This window comes from Elephantulus edwardii, unplaced genomic scaffold (genome assembly GCF_000299155.1).
Source record: "Elephantulus edwardii isolate Elephantulus edwardi_28Jun2011 unplaced genomic scaffold, EleEdw1.0 scaffold00073, whole genome shotgun sequence".
NCBI classification, from domain to species: Eukaryota; Metazoa; Chordata; class Mammalia; order Macroscelidea; family Macroscelididae; genus Elephantulus; species Elephantulus edwardii.
In genome coordinates this window covers 15313155-15324496 of record NW_006399823.1, presented here as the reverse complement: position 1 = coordinate 15324496, position 11342 = coordinate 15313155, and positions in this window count along the sequence as shown.

The window sequence follows — 11342 nt, the reverse complement described above, 5'->3', positions numbered from 1 at the left end:
TTCATCTTTCCTACTTTGGATCTGTTGCTAGGATAGGCTATTCCTTAGAAAGGAATTTTAGTCTTGGAAAGGTGGAGGGTCAATGGAAGAAGGAAGACCCCCCCCCCAAAGAGATGGAGAGACACAGTCATTATAGTAATTGGCTCAAGTGTGTCAGAGATGATGAAGATGGCTCAGGATAGGTCACGATCCAGATTTGTTGTTCATAGGGTTGCTATGAGTTGTACTCAATTCAACAGTACCTAACAACAACAACATATATTACTTGTTGTTACATACCATTGAGCTGGAAGCAATTCATAGTTGACTTTCTAGCAGATTTTCAGAGGCAGTAGTAAATGACATGGCAGGAGATTATCCATCTTTCTCCTGCAGAGCAGCTGTAGATTTGAACTGCATGCCTTTGGGTTGGCTGTACAACTCCTTACCACTAAGTAACTTATCTACCCAGCGGCATCAGAATACCTATTCTTCTTCAACACAAATTGATCCTTTTCTAGAGCAGAACATGTTTAGACTACAAAACAAACCTCAATTAACTGAAAAACAAACCAGACATTAAAATAACACAAACTGTTTTCTATGATCGCAGTGTCATAAAATCAGAAATTAAGAACAGCAAGAGCAAAGGTGGGGGAGAAATCATATATATATGCAAACTGAATAATACTTTGTTAAAAAGCATTGGGTAATAGGTAAAATTCAAAATGAAATCTAAAAATTCCTTAAATAAATGAAAATCCTGTTAAATTAAAAGCTCTTGGACACAGTAAAAACAGTGTTCAGAGATACATTTACACTAAGAGATAAAATATAAAAAATAAGGTCCAGATTCAATGTCTTAACCCTGTAGGTCAAACAAATAGAAAAAGGACAGCAAAGAAAGCTTACAAATCTAAGGAAAATAAATAACAAAGATTACAGGAATGTAATAAATGGATCAGAAAACAGATAAATAATAGGAAGAGCAACAAAGCTTAGCAGTTATTTCTTCAAAAAGACCAATAAAATTCACAAATGCCTCGTCAAATTGACAAAAAAAAAAGAATGAGAAGTTGCAAATAGCTCAAATAGGAAATGATATGGGCAGAATTTCAACAGAAACCCTTGAAATAATAATCAGAATGGTATAATATGAAAAATTACACTCCAATAAATCTAAAAACCTATAAAAGGCAGACAAATGTTTATAAAGCACTATTTATTTACCCAAATTAACACAAACCAATATATAAAATTTTAAAAAACTCATGCTAAAAGAAGGCATAGGGTTCATAGGAAAAGCTACTAAAAAAGAGATCTTCCGGACCCACCTGGCTTCACTGAAGAATTCCAACAAGAATTCAGAGATGAGTTGACACAAATAGTATTCAAATGACCCCAGCACATAATTTCAGAACATGCTTTTAAGTAGTCACCATAAACTCGATACCAATTCCAGGCAAAGGTACTAGTGAAAAAAGAAAATTGCCACTGATATCCCTTATAATAAATGCGTTTTTAATTCTGATTCATACAAGAAATGGAAACCTTGCCCAATCCTCACAAGTTCATTATGTTCAAACCCATGCTTATGGTCTCTATGTGAACTCATCTCATTGAGGATCTATCGCTCTGGTGACTCTCCCTTTCCAGGCATGACACACTTTTCCAGGAATTTGCCCCCTGATAACTTGCTCCAAGAATGTGAGGCGAAGTCCGAGCAGCCTCACCTTTTCCCCGTTTATCATGATATTGTTTGTGTGTTCAGCTATCAGGACTTTTGCTCTTTGATGTTAATGTGTTATCCATACTAAAAGCTGTAGTCTTCGATCTTCAGAAAGTGATTCAAGTCCTCTTCACTTTCAGCAAGCAGGGTTGTCATTTGCATAATGCAGGTTATTGATAAGTCTCCAATCTGGATGCTAATTTCTTCATACAGCCCTGTTTCCTGGATTATTTTTTCAATGTACATAATGAATAGGTGTAGTTAAAGGCTAAAACCCTAAAGCACAATTATTTTTAAATTTTAAACCATGCAGTGTATCTTTCTCATTTGAATGACTGCTTCTTGGTTCATGTAAAAGTTCTACAGGAGCACAGTCAAGTGTTGTGAAATTCCCATTCTCAGTGTTATCTATCATTTAATAAGGGCCGCATAGTTAAATGCCTTTGCATAGTGAATGAAAGACAAAGTAAACATCTTTCTGGTATTCCCTGCTTTCAGCCAAGATCTATCTGACATCAGCAATGATATCCCTCATTCCATAACCTCTTTGGAATTCAGCTTGAATTTATGGCAATTCCTTGTTGATAGTGTTCCAGCCATTTTAAAATAATTTTCAGCAAGATTTTATTTGCATATGATATTAATGATAATCAGTAATTTCCACATTCTGCTGTATTATCTATACTTGGAATGGAAAAAAATAAGTTTCTCTTCTGGTCATTTGGCCAAATAACTGTCTTCCAAATTATCTTGGCACAAGCTTGTGAGTATATCCAGGGCTGTATCTGTTTGCTCAAATATTTCAGTTGGTATTCTATCAATTCCTAGGGCCTTAAGTATATATTTTGCCAATGCCAATGCAGTTTAGACTTCTTCCTTCAATATCATTGTACTTGATTATATACTACTTCCTAAAATGGCTCAGTGTCAACCAATTCTTTGTGTTTCAGCGACTCAGTGTGTTCCTTTCATTTTCTTTTTATACTTCCTGCATCATTCAGTAGTTTGTCCATAGAATCTTTTAGTTTTGACACTCAAGGTTTGAATTTACTCTTCAGTTCTTTTCACTTGAGAAATGTAGAATGTGTTTTTTTTTCCATTTTGGTTTTCTAACTTAAAGCCTTTTCATATTCTGTTATACTGCTTTGTTTTCTCTTCTTTAGCTCCCCTTTGAAATCTGTTCAGTTTCCTTATTTTATCATTGCTTCCCTTCATTTTAGCTTCTCTACATTCAAGAGAAAGTTTCATGATATCTTATCTTTTTTTTCCTCCCCAGAATCTCTTTTGACATCTGTTTTTGTTTTTCCTGTTGTTTTAATGATCTTTGGCTTTCTTCACACACGTTATCATTCTACAACTAATCTGATCAGGAATTAGTATACAATTCTTCAAATTTATTTTTGAGATTATTTCTAAATTCAGGTGAGATAAATTAATGATTGTGTTTTCACTCCTCTTCAAAGTCCTAAAGAGAAATGAGGTCAGTTTACAGACTTAGGTGCACCTGATTCAAGCCATAGTCTTTTTTGCCATTTGATAGGCATCTGAGAGTTGGACAATGAATAAGAATGACAGGAGAAGAACTGATGCTTTTGAGTTATGGTGTTGGGAAAGAGTGTTGAATATCCCAAGGACTGCCAAAGGAACAAACTGATAAGTCTTGGAGATAGTGCAACCTGATTGCTCCTTAGAGGCAAGGATGGTAAAGTTTTATCTAACATTTGACATGTTAGGAGAGGCTATTCCTTGGAAAGGGACATCATACTTGGAAAGATGGAGGGTCAATGAATAAGAAGAGGTTCCTCAGTGAGATGGATTCATAAAGTGACTATGGCAATGAGCTGAAGTATGTCTGGGATGATAAAGATGGCACAGGATAGGTCAGGGTTCAAATCTGTTATTCATAAGGTCAGTATGAGTCTTATTCTATTAAATGTAACCAAATAACAGCAATTGGTTTCAATTTTCTTCAACTTCAATTTGTACTTTCAAATGAGCAACTGATGATCTAATGCACAGATGACCTTTTGCCTAGTTCTGACTAATGGTACTTCTCCACTATTTCTTTCCACAGATGTAGTCAATTTGGCTCCTGTGCATTTCATTAGATGATGTATATGTGTATAGTAACTATTTTTTTAAAATTATTTACAGGAATGAGTTATTGATGGCATAAAATTTAATCATACAATATCTGTCCTCATTTGTGGCACCAAACCCATATCTTCCAACTCTTAATCTTTATACTGTGTTAATAACTTTTGCATTCCAGTCATCAATTTTTACTGATGCATCTTCATAGCATATTTGGTCAATAGGCAACTAACAATAAACAGCAACAATATACATATGTCAACGATTTTTGCCATGTTTGGATCAACAAACAGCATTCTTAGCACTAAAAGCTGGGAAATCAGTAGACATATTGCATTGGACAGGCAATTGTCAGGATCCATCCAAAATACTTAAGAATAACTATTATGAGCTTGAAGACTAAGGTGTGCCTGATGCAAGCCATGGTCTTAATCACATGTTACACATCAGAGATCTGGATATGAATAAGGATGACAGAATTGATGTCTTCGAGTTGTGGTGATGGAAAAGAGTATTTAATGAACTTCCAAAGCACAAATGTATATGTCTTTGGAAAGGTGTCAGAATGTTCTTTGAAGGCAAAGATGATGAAACTCTGTCTCTCATACTTTGGACATGTTGCCAAGAAAAGCTATTGCTTTGCAAGGGATACCATTCCTGGAAAGATGGAGGGTCAGCAAAAGAGAGGAAGACCCCCAAAGAGATGGATTGGCAAGTCACTGAAGCAATGGGCTCAAGTGTCTCATAATTGATGGGGATGCCCAGAATAGGACAGGGTTCAGGTCTGTTGTTCATAGAATCACTATAAATCATATTGACTCAATGGAACCTGACAACAACAAATAACCAGGTAAAATACATTTGGTAGAATTTCAGGGATTCTACCAAAGCCCACAAACTAATAAATTTAGCAAAGTAACAGGGTGTAAGAGCAATGCAAAGCTTATTTCATAGTTGAATTAATATGTACCAATAAAGAGACCTTTGCAAAGGAAATCAGGGAAACAACAGCCTTCAAAAAGATAAACTACTCAGAAATATATAGAAATAGCAACATCTGTAACAATGAGCTTAAGCAGAGCAGCAATTGTGAAGATGGTACAGGATAGGGAAGCATTTTATTCTGTTGTACAGAGGATTACTATGAGTTGGAGCCAATTCCACAGCACCTAACAATAACACAACAAGGCTGTGAAACACACTAAAAACTGAAAAACACTGCTACAGGCAACTGAAAATTATATATACCAATAAAAGAATATACCATGTTCATGGACAAGAAGACATAACATTGTAACAATGTCAATACTACTCAATCTGATCAATAGAAAGAATATAAACCCAACCTGGATTCTATCAACATTCCTTAACAGAATAGAAAAACTAATCACCAACTGTGTATGGAAAGGAAACAAATTCTAGATGATAAACTAATTTTGAAGAGGAGGAGAAGTAGGAAGCCTCAAACTATTCAGTTTCAGACCCATTGTAATCAAAACCATTGTATTTAAAACATCCTGGTGAGGATACAACAGCAGATAAATGTACCAAAGGAACATAATCAAGAACCTAGAAGTAAATGTATTCATTCACCTATAGACAAAGGATCTCCAACAAAGGGTTAGAATTCACTAAAAGGGAAAGAGAATGTTTTCTTAACAAAGAGTGCTGACAAAACTGGGTACCTACTTGCAAAAAGAGTGAAATAAGAGCTATTTTTCACACTAAACACAAAAACTAACTAAAAATGAGTCAAACTCTGACATTTATAAACCTAAATCTGTCAATATTATTGGAAAAAAATAAAGACAATGCTATGGGCTCTAATAAGCAGCATGAATAGAATATTAAACATAGACAATAATGCATAAACAGCAGGAGATATATAAGATAACGAGGGCCTCCTAAAAATCAAGTGCCTGTGTTCATCAAAAGAATTTGCAAAACTAGTAAAAAGAGAATGTACAGAATGGGAGGAAAATTTAGCTATGATAAAAAAATTAGGTATGAGATATGTTACAAAAGTCTAATCTCTAAAATCTATAGAAAACTTCAGCACTTCAACAGCAAAAAGACCAATCGTTCAATTCTAAAGCAGCAAAGGACATGAACAGAAACTTTACCAAAGAGCTATTTTGAAGGCCAACAAACACATAAAGAGGATGCTTCCAATCATTAGCAACATCTGTTGTTTTGGGGGGTCTGGGGGTTGGTTATCCTATTTACAATAGAACAGAACGGTATATTCTGAATGGGATAGTCCAGCACTACAACATCCTTACAATCACTGCTATGCTTGAACCCACTGTTCCAGTCAACACATCAATCTATTTTATAGGTATTCCTTTTTCTTTATTTTCTTTTTCTATTTCTTGACTGCTGCTTCCGTGGATGTTGACTGTGAATCTAAATGACATGAAATACTTGATAACTTCAGTCTTTTCTGTGCTTTTCATGTTGTTGCTTATGGGCTCAGTTTGAGGGTCCCTGGTCTGTGCATTGCTGTACAGAGGTAATTCGTGGTTACTGTGATGCTGAACACTGTGACAGTGATGTGTCAAACATGGTAATGGGTACCTGTGGTGGACAGTGTTGGCTGGAGCTTCCTGACTAAATCAAGCCTGGAAGCAGGAGCGACATCCACTTCCGAAATGGCTTGCCTCCGGAAACTCTATGTACGAACAGTGCTCAGGCCTTTCGTTCATAGGGTCACTATGAGTTGTCTACGACTCCACGGCATCAAACAACAACAAAACAACAGAATGTGGTTTAATCCATATCTAAAACTATATTATTTGATCTTCATTAAAAAGCAGTTCAATTCCTCTTCATTTTCAGCAAAATTCTGCTGTCTACATACCATAGCTTGGTAATGAATCTTCCTCCAATCCTGCCATCACATTCTTCTTCTTATCATTCAACTTCTCCTATTATTTGCTCAGCATAAGATAGAATAGGTGTGGTAAAAATATGAACTCTGATGCATACCTTTTCTGATTTTAAACCATGTTTTATCCCCCTGTTCTGTTCAAACAATCGCCTCTTAGTACAGGTTCTATGTGAATGCAATTAAATATTTTGGTATTCAACTCTTCAAAGTGTTATCTGCAATTTGTTATCATTCATACAGTCAAGTACTTTTGCAAAACCAATAAAGCAGAGATATATATCTTTCAGGTTGTAATTTCTGCTTTAAGCTAAGATTTATCTTTTTGATGTTGTTTTCTAATGATTAGGTAATTTCTGATGAAATGTCCAAAGTAAATGAGCTGAAGTTTTATATCCTCACTTTTATGGATCAGTTTGGTTGCATTTCTTCTCAGAATGGCTTGTTTATTTTGGTAGTCCATACTATGCTCAATATTTTTTTGCCAAGACCCCAATTTGAGTGTGTAACTTCTTTTGTCTTTCTTTCTTATTACTGAGTTTTGTATGCATATGATGCTGTTGAATAGACAGTGGTCAGGCACATCTAAGTCCTCAGTAACATTTGACATTTTAGAAATAAATCATGTGGAGCATATTTGTCTAATGCAAGACATCATTTTTATTTCTGGACTACTCTTTCCCTGCTAACTCATTACCTTCAAATTGGAATCAACTTATAACTGACCCTTAACAGGGATTGATACAGCCACTATAACAATGAGTTCTAGTATGGCAAAGGTGATGAGTATAGCACAGGACAGGACAGTTTTCAGATCTGATGTTCATACACATCACAATAAGTTGTACTTGACTCTGTAGCACCTAACAACAATAAGACTCACGACGGCTTTTCTGAGGCTGTAAATCACATAATAAGAATGTGTCTATCTTTCTGTCATTGAGCAGCTAGCTGGTGAATTCAAACTTCCAGAGAGGTGCAACCTTTGTGTTAGCCGCAGAAAAGAATACACCACGAGAGCCCTGCTTCTGTCTTATATCTTAGAAAACACCTTTATTTTACCCTACAGGTGAAATTAGTATAGTTATATTGTTCCCAAGTATGTGGGAACATGACCAGGAGAGACAGGTCCTTGGAGAAGGACATCATGCTCAGAAGGGTGGAGCGACAGCACATGAGAGGAAGATCTCTGGTAAGATGGATTGATACAGTATCTGGGGCAATAGGGTTGGTGTGTGGAATTACTGAAACTGGCTCAGGACAGGGAAGGGTTCAGAGATACTGCACATAGGGTCACTATACACCGCAGATGACTCAATGACACATAACAACAACATACTATATTGATTGTTTTTTAAATTTTTTAAATCAAGCTTCTTGTTTAAAGTCAACAAGACTTCAGGGAGGGCCTTTATATTTAAAAGTCAGTGGTTATTATTAGAGGAACATTATTCTAACTGGTACAGCATTCTTCTGTCAATATGCTGTACTAAGGTAACCTGGGGTTACTGTGATGCTGAACCTTGTGCAATTGGAATGTCAAATGGCATAACTGTCACTCCCAGTTTAAGACAGGTTTAGAAGCAGGAGTGTCATGCACTTCCTAAACAACATGCCTCTGGAAACTCTATGACCTTTGGTAAATGATAATAAAAGACTTTAGGCTTTTTGTTCACAGGGTTGTGATGAGTCATGCTCAACTTGACAGCAATCAACAACAACATAATGTAAAAGATTCCAAATGCTCTAGAAAATGCTGAGGGCACGGTTCATCTCCTCCTAGGCATTTATAGCTTCCAAAACCTTCTGGAAGGCCAGTTATAGGTCGATTGGTTTTGTTTTAAACCCTAATTCCTTTTTAATTTTAATGTTGGGTAGGATCATACACACAGGAGAGTAGGAGTAGGATAACTAGGAACTACTGAAGAAGGAATTACTTCTTTGAAAAGATAGTTTCAAAAACCATTCATATATTACCTTTCTCAAACTCCACCAAGTTGTATGAACTGTCTTTAACCACAGTCTAAGCAGGAGTACCATCCACTTACGAAATAGCTTGCTTATGGAAACTCTATGAACTTGGAGAAATGATGAAAGTTAAACAAGTTTTCGGGTCTTTTGTTTATAGGGTCGCTATGAGTCATCTACAACTTGAAGGCACTTAACAAACAACAATGAATATGAGCTCTGGTGGCCTAGTGGCAAGTAGCTGCACTGCAATCTACAGCTGCTTCATGGGAGAAGGATGGACAATCTCCTCCTCAGCGATTAACAGCCTCTGAAAACCTGCTGGAAGATTAGCTACGGGTCGGTTCTGAATCTGCAGTACACAACATGCATAATGAATTTTCCAGGATGCTGTGGTAGTAGTGTCCATAGAGGGTTGCTCTTCTGGCCTAAAGGTTTGGATCCACCAGCTGCTATCTCCTTCCATGTGATTTACAGGTTCTGTAAGTTCACTGAAGGGTCAGCTATCCATGGACTCAGATTCCCACCAATGACTTTTTTTTTTTATAAATTTTCCACCAAGTTTCACTGTTCTATGGATGATTAAATAAAATATTCCTGCCTCTTGCTTTTGACAAAAATTAAGGCCAAGTTATAAAGTCCACTGAAATATTTTTTGTATCCATGTCATCCATCTCCTTCTTTATTGAGAGTGTAGCTGATATTTGTGATGTTAATGGATTCACAAAGTTGAGTCTCCAGAGAACTAAAGGAGGCAAAAGAAATAAGGCCAAAAATGGTCTTAAATCAGAGAACCATGATAATCACATGGCTCTGTCAAGGGGGCAGGAGGTAGAGTTATGATGAATTTATTTAGCATTTACCCTCAGCCCTCCCTACTCAGTTCTTTCCTTCTGCCTCTAACTTATTTTATTTTCTATATAGTACTTATCACACTGAGGTCCTTGAGGACAGAAACTTATTATGATGATTTTTATTAGGTATTTAGCATATGCCAGGTTTGGGGCCAAGTGTGCTATCTCATTATTTATTATCCTGTCCCCAGAGTTAAAGTCTAGCTGACTATAATCTTTCTGGAAGTTAGGACCCTGGGTGGGTTTATTTTCTGTTTTGGTTTTTTTTTTCCAACTATATGACCTCAAGCATGTCTCTAAATCTTTATGCTTTGGCATTTGAATACAGAAAATATAGGAACTTTTTTGCTTCTTTATGATCTCCAAATTTTATTTCTTTGAAAACTATCATGTCGTTTAACACATGTAGCTTGAGAGCTTTAAGAAAGGCAAGTAGAAAGGAGAGGAACCAGGCATTTAAACAGTGAGGTGAAAGTTGTGAGAAGATATGAAGAGTGAAAAGCTTTGAAAGGTCAACTGAGAAGTTCAAGGCTCAGAGGAAAGTGAGGGAAGGAGAGGCCGGCTTTCCCGTAGTTCTTTTTACAGCTTTGAATGGCCAGCTTCTCTCATATGTTTTCTTGTTAAAATTCAAATTTATTATTTATTAAAAGTATCTTGTCCCAGCTCTTGGAGCCAAGCATAGAATTCCATTTGCAAATTAGTTTAAGAAATGTGAGTAGCATAGCTTCTTACCAAGATGGACTTTGTCAAGGATGATGGTGGGGAAATTGGGAAGGTCCGTTAACTCTTAACGTCCAATAGAAATCATCAATAAACTGGGTATTTCTAAATAGAGAATACACAGTAGAACTCCATTAATCAATTACACATATTACCTCTCCAGCCCTTCCCAACTTTGAAATCCTGTGGTTGAATGAATTTCTTTTCTAAGTGAATCATGGGTTTTTAGAAGGTAATTTTGTCATAAATTCTTGTTCAAATCTGCAAATTCCACTTAAAGTGAAAGAGGGTTTCTTGGCAGATTTTTGAAAGATTGGCTAGCTTCTGGTTTTATATTGTGAATAGATAGGCAATAATCCACATTAAAGTTTAGGATTTGTGCTAAGGTACAGTCTTAAAGTCCAATTTTATGATTTCCATTTCTCACTTACCTCATCTATGTGCTTGTTAATTAATCTATATTCTGCAGAGTGAAAAGTGTAGGATGATAGGATGACAGTCATTAAGAATCTAAATTGGTTGTTGCAGTTCCTGTTGATGATGACGTAGTCCTCTCGGTGGCCTAGCTTTTCTTCTTTCAAAACTGAGAAGAAAGACTGGGACTTCTGTTATATGTTGTTGTTGTGTTTATTGTTATGTGCCATGGAGTCAGCTATGACTCACAGCAACCCTATATACAATAGCTCTGAACCTTGCTCTATCCTGAGCCAGTAGCACTGTCTCTGACATACATGCCGTCATTACCCCAGTTATTGTGTCAACCCATCTCACCCAGGGTCTTTCTCCACCCTTTCAAGTATGATGTCCTTCTCTAAAGACTGCTTCCTCTTGGCTACATGTCAAGACAGAGACAGAGTCTTAAAATTCTTGCTGTCAAGGAACAGCTTGGCTTCATCCTCTCCAGGACAGACCTGCTAGTTACCTTCACAGTCCATGGTATATTCAGTACTCTTTTCAAGCACCACAACTCAAAGGCCTCAATTCTTCTTCTGTCATCCTTGGTCATTGTCCAGCTCTGTTATGCACAACAAGTAATTGGGAAGGGCATGGCCTGGATCAAGCACACTTTTCTTAGACTGACATCATTACTCTTTAGCATTTTGGAGAAGTC